This window comes from Hippopotamus amphibius, chromosome 5 (assembly GCF_030028045.1).
Source record: "Hippopotamus amphibius kiboko isolate mHipAmp2 chromosome 5, mHipAmp2.hap2, whole genome shotgun sequence".
Classification (NCBI taxonomy): domain Eukaryota; kingdom Metazoa; phylum Chordata; class Mammalia; order Artiodactyla; family Hippopotamidae; genus Hippopotamus; species Hippopotamus amphibius.
In genome coordinates, this window is record NC_080190.1 from 18,004,649 (window position 1) to 18,015,914 (window position 11,266).

The 11,266-nt window shown below is 44.3% G+C and overlaps 1 pseudogene; it reads right to left on the minus strand.

Moving 5' to 3' along the window:
* Positions 1-6,905: 6,905 nt before the first annotated feature.
* On the minus strand, positions 6,906-6,990 carry LOC130854675 (U6 spliceosomal RNA; annotated as a pseudogene).
* Positions 6,991-11,266: the final 4,276 nt, after the last annotated feature.

Consider the following 11,266-nt stretch of genomic DNA (forward strand, 5'->3'; position numbering starts at 1 on the left):
TTCCCTGGTGGCACCGTGGTTAAAAATCCGCCTGCCAATGCAGGGACACGGGTTCGATTCCTGGTCTGGGAAGATCCCACATGTCTCGAGAAGCTAAGCCTGTGAGCCATAACTGCTGAAGCCCGTGCGCCTAGAGCCCGTGCTCCACAACAAGAGAAGCTACCGCACTGAGAAGCCACCGCACTGAGAAGCCTGTGTACCACAAAGGAGAGTAGCCCCCGCTTGCTGCAAACTAGAAGAAGCCTGTGAACAGCAATGAAGACCCAATGCAGCCAATAAATAAATAAATAAATAAATATATAAATTTATAAAAAAAGAAAAAGAAGAAGGCTGTTTTAGCTTAAAAAAAACAAACAGGACTTCCTAGGTGGTGCAGTGGTTAAGAATCCGCCTGCCAATGCAGGGGACACGGGTTCGAGCCCTGCTCCAGGAAGATCCCATATGCCACGGAGCAACGAAGCCCGTGTGCCACAACTACTGAGCCTGGGCTCTAGAGCCTGTGAGCCATAACTATTGAGCCCATGTGCTGCAACTACTGAAGCCCATGTGCCTAGAGCCCGTGCTCTGCAACAAGAGAAGCCATGGCAATGAGGAGCCCTCGCACCACAATGAAGAGTAGCCCCCACTCACTGCAGCTAGAGAAAGCCCGTGTGCAGCAATGAAGACCCAACACAGCCAATAAAAATAAATAAGTAGATACATAAAAAACAAACAAACAAACCAAGGGTGCCTTTTAAATTGTGTTAAAATGATAATAGACCAAAATCTACTTTCTATCACCCTTTCCGTGGTGATCTGAATCATCATAAATTTAAAAATAGAATGGGATTGATAATATAAAGTGTGTTCTAACATTCTCTTGTATGACTGAATTTGAAAATTGCTACACAGTTAGGATTGCTTTTGGCTGCATGTGAAAAAAGGAAGCACTCAACAGTAGTAGCTTATAATTTGCTTATCATACATCTTGCAAGATGTCTGAAGTAAACAAGATCCAGAGTTGGTTTGATTCAGTGATGTTAGAACATTGAGGTCACGTCTCTGATTTTCTTGATCTTTTCCATACAGCCATACATTTACTGTCAGAAGCATCATGGTTTCACAAGACAGCATCTCAAACAGCAGATAAGGGTTGAGGGAAAAGGAAAATTCTCTTTATGTAACTTCCACTTTAAGGAGAAAAAAAGTTTCCTACAAGACCTGCAGAAGACTTCCCCTTACATCAAATTGTACAAAATAAGTCTTGTGTCATCTCAAGACCAATCGTTGGCTAAGAGGAAATGAGATTTCCTGGGCTGGCTTGGACCAATTGTGATTCTTTTCCTTAGCATCTGAACAAAATCGAGGTACAGTTATCAGGAAGATGGAGAACGTCTGTTGCTGACGTCATCACCTGGCCCCTGCCTTCCTCTCCAAGGTCACCTCTAAGAACTCTAACTCATGCTCTCTGCCCTCTAGGCTTCTTGCCCTGTGTATGTACTGTTCCCTCTCTCTCATTCATTCTTCTCCCATCTCTTCATCTGGCTAACTTCTGCTCATCCTTCAGATCTCACTCAAATATCACTTCCCAGTGATTCCTTCTTTCCCCCAGGCAAGACCAGATTCTCTCATGATACACTATCATGGTGTTGTGTTAACTTCAGAACACGTTTTCCCATTTGTTACTTTATATTCATTTGTCTGATTATTTGATTAAGGTCTGTCTCTTCCTCCACAAGACTGCAAAATCCATGAGGATTATTAGCATTGTGTCTGCTTCAGCTGACCGTTGCATCCCCAGTAGCTAGCTTAAATGCCCCTCCCACTCTTTATTTATTTATTGTGTGCCTACTATTTGCAAGGTATTATATTAAGGGTCAAAAGATAAATGAAAAGATGAATGCTTTCTGAGAGCTTATAACGTGGCCAGGGAGACCAGAGATGAAGAACTCTAATATTCCAATGATACTCCTACTTCACTTCTGTACCCCACTCCCATGGCCACACTTCAGACCCTGTAATTACCCATCTCTGTCTGGCCTTTCATCACTTTGATTCTGGTATCCGACCTTCTGATTGCAACTTCCCATCCTTCTATCTTTTCTATTTCCTCATTTCAACCAAACCTGTTCTTCAGCCTCTTGAAGCCCTCAGGATTCTTGACCCTTCCTCATACTTTCACGTCTGCTGCGATCAGTGACATTTTATAGCTAAAACTACCATTCCTCAACCCCTTGTCAAAGGAGAAGAGGCATCCAGGGCTTTGGATCAGGGTGAGCACGTGACCCTAGAGCTGCCCCTCCCTTGGTTGGCTGGTGGTCCACAGAGTGGCCTGACACAAAGAGTTTTACTCAAAAGAGACAGTGGCAGTCAGTGAAGCCTTGTTGAAATTCTCTTTTCTTTACTTTCAAGTCACTTTTTCATCTGGTTCTCTTCTGCACTGATCTATCTTCATCTCTTTTGCTTGCTCCTCTACCTGCATAAAATCCTTACATTTCAGAATCCCCAAAGTTCCTTCCATATTTACCCACTCTACAAGTATTTCTTGATGCTGGAAATGTTGGTCCATTGAGGTTGGTGACCATAAACCCAGTAAGATTCCTATCTGCCTGATGTGCACTTTTCTCTGGCAGCATCCTGCTGTTCACGAGCAGACATGGGGAAGCCAGGTGGCGAGGTTCATTCCAGGTTAGCATTTTTGCTGGGGAGATGCCACAGAAGGACAAAAGAGCAAGGGAGTTTAGGATACTTGCCAAAGGTGCCCAAAATGATGCACCATGGAATCAGAGGGGCATAAGGAGGGAAGAGATGATAGGAGGGACTCCTGGGCTCCTGGGGAGGAAGTACTGGTAAGACCGAAGACAGATGAAATAAGCTGGCTGGAAAGATGGAGGTGGTGCTTGGAGAGAACATGACAGACGGATGATCTTAAAAGTAGAACAGTTGCAGGGAGAGGGTGGCTGAGCTACAGTGTCATTGGCAATGAGGAAGTCAAGGAACTTAGAGGCCAAGATGTTTGGTCATCCACGTGGATGTCCAAAATCCTTTTGAAGGTCTCTAAGTTTTTTTTGAAATAAAAAACTGAATAAAGTTAATCATTTCTGCCCACCTCCCTGAACACATACATACAACTGTGTCTATTTTAATAGTTGAACTCATTTGTAAAAGCAAAAGTAGACATAGATGTCAGAGGAGGACCTTTGGAGCCATAGATGATTGAAGTCAGAATCCTCTTTATTTCAAAAGAACACTTGGGTCCAGTTTCTGGAGATGAGGGAATGTATAGGTGATATAAGATGGCCCAAAGCTTGAAGGCTAGGAAGACAGCCAAAAAGACCACCTCTGGGGTCGGGGAGGGATGATGGGGGCTGAGCCTTTTTCCCTTCCCTTCCTTTCCCCTCCTTGCCCTGAATGCTTATAATGCTCACCCGGTTGGCACTGGGGCAATGGGATCAGGTAGAGAGGGAATGGCAGTGCAGTTTACAACAGTGGAGAGGAAGGGACAAGCAGAGTAGAGGGAGACCCGCAAAGTGGGGACTCCATGCAGTCGTCACTTTCCCGAAGCCCATCGCATGCACAGGGTGTGGTGTAATTACTGACGCCCTATGTTTCTTAGATCCCTCTCTTGGTCCACAGTGGGGCTTCCCTGCCCCTCTGGATTTCACAGCTGCCGGCTTTATTTGTACTTCAACTTCTATTGTAATAGAAGTAACCATCTTTCATTTACGGTCCTGGAGAAGAAAGAGAATGTTTCGTACGGATTTTATATGAATTGTGAATTTGAGGAATCAGGACAAGCCCATAAAATCAGCATTTAGCATTATTTCATCCTTCTGGATTTTGGCCTGGGGGATATATAAACATTTTAAATGCTTTTATCCCTTTCACTTCCCATTTAAGTTGAAGGCAGTTAATAAGAAAATATTTTATTTTGGCATTTATTGGTACCCATTGTATAATAATCATTACTAGAAATAAAAAAAGAACTAAGACCTTGCTCATAGTGATTGTATAAGCTAATATGGGAGATAAGCTACGTACAAAAACAAGCAGTGAGTCAGTCAGGGTCCCAGCAGGGAACAGGACACTCAAAGGATTTATGGAAGAGAGTTACTGAAGGGACTATTTACAGAGGCGTTGCTGGATTAAGAGAGTGGAGAGGGATGGTGAAGCACCTTGGGTCTAGCAGCAGTGGGAAGCCTCTACCCCCTCTAGGCCTGCTGGGATAAGAGGAGGCAGTGGTGGTACCAGATGACGGTGAGGGCTGTAGCTGTGGGAGAAACACTACATTACAGGAGCCGTGGCTATAGGAGGGGGAGGAGCACAGCCACTGTCAAGACCATGGTCCTGCATGAAGAGAACAGTTATGGGTGGGGTGGGGTGGGATGAAGAGAAGCCAGCAAAGGAGATTAAAAGGGAGCAGGCAGAGGAGTAAGTGAAAATCCAGGAATGTGTGGTGTCTGGAAGCGGCAGCAAGTGTTTCTGGAGAGAGGAGGGGTCAGTCCACATCAAATGCTGCCAGGAGGAAGAGTGAGATGAAGACTGAGAACTGACCACAGGATTGGGCAACATGGAGGTCATCATGGCCTTGTCAAGAGCTATTTTGAGAGAGTGGTGTAGAGTGGAAAGTCTGATTGGGTCTTATTTCTTTTTTTTTTTTTTTATGGCCTCTTAACTCCTCTTTAACTTTTTATTTTTTTTAACAATAAACTGCATATATTTAGAGTGTAAAATTTGGTATCCCAATCTCCCAATTCATTACCCCCCCCAACCCTCCCCGTCTTATTTCTTTTTTTATTCCTACTAGCGACCGTTATGCAATAAGTACCATAAATGTTGAAATAAAATATTCCTTCTTATTAACTGCCTCAACTTAGATAGGAAATGAAAAGGATAAAAGCATTCAAAATGTTTGTACATCCCCCAGGACAAAAGGCAGAAGGATGAAATAATGCTAAATGCTGATTTTATGGGCTTGTCCTGATTCCTCAAATTCACGATTCATATAAAATCCACGTGGAACATGCTGTTTCTTCTCCAGGACCATAAATGAAAGATGGTTAATTCTATTGCAATAGAAGTTGAAGTACAAATAAAGCCAGCAGCTGTGAAATCCAGAGGGGCAGGGAAGCCCCACTGTGGACCAAGAGAGGGATCTAAGAAACACAGGGCATCAGTAATTGTGCCCCACCCTACACATGCAATGGGCTTTGGGAAAGTGACTACTGCATGGAATCCCCACTTTGGGGACCTCCTTTCTACTTTGCTTGTCCCTCCCTCTTCACTACTGTGAGGGTTCATTTGGTGGGGCATAGAGCAGGGCAGAGAAGAGTAGAGAATAGTGGAGAGTGGTCCTAGAGGGGCAAATGGAGATGGACCAGAAGGAGTAGACGGATGTAGAGCAATGGATGCAGATTAAGAGTCACAGGAATTCAGAAAAAGGAACTGTTCTTCCAGAGAGGGAAGAGGAGGAGACCAAGGGAGACTTCACAGAGGAGGTGGCTCCTCAGCTGGGTCTTAAAGCCTCCCTACCCTCCCACTTCCCAGTGATCCCTGGGACCCATGTGACTCTTGGATAGTGGACACACTCTGGACTCCAGTGTCAGCCTGGGCCACTGGTTCAGAGGCAGAGGGAATCTCAGGACTTGTGAGTGGGATGCTGGGTCAGAGGCTCCTACTCTTCCTCTGCGCAGTGCAATGTGCGGACGGGAAAGCATTTTGCTTCCGCGTGCAGGGAAGCCAACTTGATATGAAGATGAAGCAGGGAAAGAACAGAGCTGAAAGAATCACAAAGATACAGAGCTGCTGTCCTGAAGGCTTGGTAAACTTTGGATTACACTGTGCTTGAATTCCATCCTTCCTCTGGACTTTCCTGTTAGGAGAAACGGAAACCCTCTTGACTGTTGAAATCAGTTTGCATTAAATTGTTTGTTTTGTGCAAATGGAAATCATTTTGATTGAGGGGGTGTTATGATTTGAACATGAGGAATTGGCCCAGGGATAGAGATGGCAGAGTTTACAAGAGAAAAAGGATAAAAAAGGAAGGGTAAAAAGAAGACAACTCAGCATAGCGTAGTATTTTCAAGCATAGAATCAGACTTCCAGACTTTCCAGAGTTCATTATTGTGCCCCGTGCTCTTGAAGAATTTACTTACCTTCTCTATGCCTCAGTTTCCTCATCTTTTCATGAGAATGATCATAGTAGCAACTTGATAGAGTTGTTACAAGGATGAAACGAGCAGATATTTGTAAAGTGCTTGGCCCATAGTAGGCACTTTGTAGGTGTTTGTCAAAGAAATCAGGGCATTGTGTCTGTAATTTAACTTATAGATGAATTTGTGTAGGAGCCATACCTCTAATGGGAAGGGCTAGGCTCCCCTTTGAGTTTAAAGACTCTCCAAAGTACTTTATAGTGTCACTGGGGGTGTGATGTCATTCTTTCCATGTTTCACATGAGTAAATAGAGGCCACAGGAGGCTCAGAAATCATCTAAGAGTCACCTGGTAATAAACATCATGACAGAGTTGAAACCCACCAGACCTAGAATCAGGATACCAAGTTTATGCTTCTGGTCTGCTTCAACTCACTGGAAGACCTTGGGTTTGTCCCCTTTTCCCCCCAGGTGGGGGGCAGGGGTGACTTGATGACCTCCAGGTACCTAACAGGCTAAGTAGTCTATGAGTCTCATAATAGCACTAGCTTAATCGATTGTGCAGTTTGCCAGTTACAAAGCACTTATACAGTGCCACCTTCTGCTTGCACAAAAATCTTGTGAAGGAGGCAGGGCAGATTCTTTTTTTAAGCTCTTTATTGGAATATAATTGCTCTTGTACCAGCTTATGAGGTACAGCAAAGTGAATCAGCTGTATTTATACACATATCCCCATATCCCCTCCCTCCCGCGACTCCCCCCACCCTCCCTGTCCTGTTGTGTGTCATCCTTGCGCAGGGGCCATGCTAATCTTCTCTGTATCCTTCCAATTTTAGTATATGTGCTGCCGAAGCGAGCGCAGGGCAGATATTATTTTCCCTGTTTTACAATCAAGAAGGGAAGCCAGCTGATAAAGCATTTGATGTCAAATAAGTTACCACTGAGGGTGACTGGAGCTAGATTCCACTGGGAAACCCTGGAAGCCATTCTACCACACTCGCTTTAGTTATTCCACCCAGGGGGTGAAGGAGCTGGGGTATTTATGGACCAATTCCTGTCAATCATCAGGGACACGTGAATGCCTGGCACTACTGACCCATCTTACATGTAGCAAAGTGGGCTCAGGAGGCCAAAGGGATTCAGAGGGACCAGGTGAGGGTTGACACTTGGGAGTAGACCAGTGTCGTCGCCACAAGCATCTGCTACAGTCTCCTTTGGGAAGATGCTCTAGTCACCTTTACCTGTGAATAGGTCTGTGAAATATAGTTTTGTAGTTGGGGTCGCTGCTATTTTCACTTCAATCAGGGTTTTGAGGAGAAGGAAGTTGGAGGTATATCGCAGGTTCACAATAGTCTCCAAAGATGTCCACATCCTAACCCTGGAACCTGTGACTATGTTACCTCACATGGCAAAAGGGGCGTTGCAGATGTGAGTAAGTTAAGGCTCTTGAGATGGGAAGGTTCTCCTGGCTTATCTGAGTGGCCTGCTGGAATCACAAGGGTCCCTATAAGAAGGAGACAGGAGGTCAGAGGAAAGAGAAGACGCTACACTGCTGGCTTCGAAGATGGAGGAAGGGGCCAGGGGCCAAGGGATGTGAAGCCTCTAGAAGTTGGGAAAAGCAAGGAAATATTGATAGTTCTCCCCCTGAAGCCTCCAGATGGAACAGAGCCCTGCTGATGCCTTGATGTTACATTTCTAAACTTCATAACTCCGGGAGAATGAATTAGTGTTGTTTTAAGCCACAAAATGTGTGGTAATTTGTTAGAACAGCAGTTGGAAATTAATGGAGAGAGAATGGAAGGGTTAACATCAAGGTCTACCATAGATGTTCAGTAGGTAGCTCAAACCGCTTGTGCGAAACAGAAACCCTGATTTTCACCATCCTCACCCCTCCTACTGAACCTCTTCCCAGCCTCAGGAAACAGCACGGTTTCATCTACCTGCTTAGGCTATAAACCTAAATCATCCTCAATTTCCAGCCTTTCTGCACATCGCTACTCCAAATCTGTCCGCTATTCCTGCTGTCTGTACCTCCAAGACAAGCCCACTTCTGACCATTTCCCATGATGTGCATGGCCACGCCAACCAGCCACCCTCTCTCACCTAGGCTACTACTGCAACACCTGGGCTCCCTGCTCCTACTTTCTCTCTTTAGTCCATTCTCCAGAGTATCTTTGACAATAAATAGTTCATGAGATCCTATCACTTTCCTGCACAGATCCCTCCAAGGGCTTCCCGTTCGTTGTATCAGAATGAAAGCCAATGTGCTCACCATGGTTAAGAGCCCTACACGATCTGGCCCTGCCAAGCCTTTCACTCATTTCCCAGCATCCTGCTCTGCAGCACTGGCTTTCCTGATGTTTCTCAAACAAGCCCAGGTGGTAGAGCCTCAGGGCCTTTGCACTCCCTACTCGCTCCACCTAGAAACCCCTTTCTTTGCATGTCTACATGGTCCACTCCATCACTCTGCTCAAGTTTCTGCTCAGATATAGGTCTGAGAGAGGCTTTCCCAGTCATTCTACCTAACTTAACCTTCCTCTCATCCACCTCACCATTGCTGAGCTTCTGATCCTGCTTTATTTCTTCATAATACTTCTTACTACAAGAAATCATATTAACTATCCATTTTCTGCCCTAAAATATAAATTCTATGAGAGCAAAGACTGTCTTGTTACCAGTTCTTTCCTCAATACTAAGAACAGTGCTTAGCACAGAGCTCAGTAAATATCTGTTGATTAAGAAAAAAAATATTGTAAAAGGTTATTTCTTTTTTGGTGTCTATCATGATCAGTTAAAGACAAGTGGTGGCTTCTTACGTAGGTGCGGTTTACCCAGAATACAAATTAGTGCATTTTTACATATCTGCCCACACCTTCTAGATCTTTATGCCTGAAAGAGAAATTGGTCTTCAGCTCCCACAAATCCTAAGTTGGAAGAGAAATTGTGAACAAACTGTGACTTCACTCAAAGTACAGATCCTCCAACAGAGTTCTCTTCAATCACAAATGGATCATTTTGCCTCTGAAATGAGAGGGACCACTGTTCACATTAGCTATGTGACTGTTAGGTGCTGGTTAATTAATTAGAGAAAATTCTTACTTGGTATTCTTACCTAATCTCTGCTTTCAGCACACATCAAAATCTTATGGTTTTAAAATTAGTCATTCTCATTTGTTCTTGGTACTTATTTTTAAAAGTTTAGCAGACAGAATATATCTATCTGTACTCTTCCTTCCTCTCTTATTTTTCGTATTTTTTTTCCTCCTCTCCTTCTTATACTCAGTCTCACCGAAGAGTGTATCTATCCCATAGGACTCTCCCCAGGACCCAAAGTTTCTAAACTGTTCAACTTACCCCTTCCCAGGGTACATTCTACCACTGATTTAAAGCTTGGCTGCAAACTGGAATCAGATGGAGAGGTTTCACAACACTGGTTTCTGGTCCTGTCCTCAGTGACCCTGACTTAGTTGGTCTGGGATGCTGCCTGGGAATTGGGTCTGGAAAAGACATCCAAGTGATTCTATGGTGTAGCCACTGTTGAGAACCATCGCATCTAGCTCCTCTCTTTAGGGTCTTTAGAACCCCTGCTTCTGAATAAACTCCACAGACTCCCTGGAATTTTCCATTTATCTCTTTAAATTCACAAAGACCTGGCTTTTGCTTGATGACTCATAATAACACCCACCAAAGGAAATGTCTCCTTATTTGCTCTTATAGTTCTTTCCATGCAAAGCCCTTTCCATGCATTTTTCTTTAACTCCTCCCAACATCCCTGTGAGGTGGGCATTCAGGGCCAGGATGAGTGGATGGCAGCTGGAACGATGGTCTGCAGAGTTAGGGCTGGGGCAGCCAGACTGAGCAAAACAGACAAACCAATAAACACAGTAAACAATAACCCCATAAAAACAGGATACCCAGGTAAATTGGAATTCCAGATAAGCGATGAATAATTTTTCAGTATAAGTATATTCCATGGAATATTTGGGACATACTTACACTGAAAAAGATTGTTGTTCTACCTGGAATTCCTGTGTAACTGAGTACCTTGTATTTTATCTGGCATCTCTGCACTCAGAGCCCATTCGTCTGCGGAAGCTCAGGCTCGTGGCTGCACCATTCTCTTGCCTTCCTATAACGTCCTGGGACCCTGACAACCAGCCCCTGCCCCCGTTCTCCCTCTCCCCTGCATGGGTAGCCCTTGTCCTCAGAAAGCCTCTTCTGTAGGTTAGAATCCACTTGCACTTCCTTTCCCCTCTCCTTCCTAATCTCCTTCCTGTGTCCTAAATTATTAATAAGGTCAGGCTGGTTTAAACAACATAGAGACTTCCCTTGTGGTCCAATGGCTAAGACTCCATGCTCCCAGTGCAGGGGACCCGGGTTCGATCCCTGGTAGGGGAACTAGATCCCACACTGGGGAACTAGATCCCATGAGCTTCAACTAAAGATCCCGCACACGCAACGAAGATCCCGCATGCAGCAACTAAGATCTGGTGCAGCCTAAATAAATCAATAAATATTTAAAAATAAAATAAAATAAAAAACATAGTCAAACATTTACTGAGTACTTCCTGTGTGTCAGGCATTGTGCTGAGCTAGCGCTTTATATTCATTATTTCATTTATTCCTCACAAGACTCTTGGAGGTAGATACCATTTCTTAAGTACCTCCATATGGCTACTTCCATTTTAAGATGGAAAAACGAAGGTTTAGAGAGCTTGAGAGATTCCTCAAGGTTGTCCAACTTGGAAGTGCCAAAGCTGGGATGGGAACAGGGCTCTTCCTCCAAAGGCTTTGCTCTCAGCTAGCATACTAGGAAAATGAGATGGTACAAGGAGCCTTGTGGCTTGGCTCTTCAAACTTTCCAGTTTGTTCAATTTAGCTTTCTGAAGCTCCTGGGATTTGGAACAATCATTGGATAAACCTCTTCCATGCCATGTGGGTGGCCTAGGAGATGAAAAGTGTTGACAATGTAGCAATCCATAAGATGCAGACATATTTTTGGAAATCTTATTTTTAACCCTGAAAAAAAGAAGTGTCACCCACAAGGCTCTTGAAGAAAGACTTCAGCCTCCACTGCCAGCAAAGTAAACACTTCGTCAACCCAGGGACAACGTTCTTTAAACACATTTGCTGGGG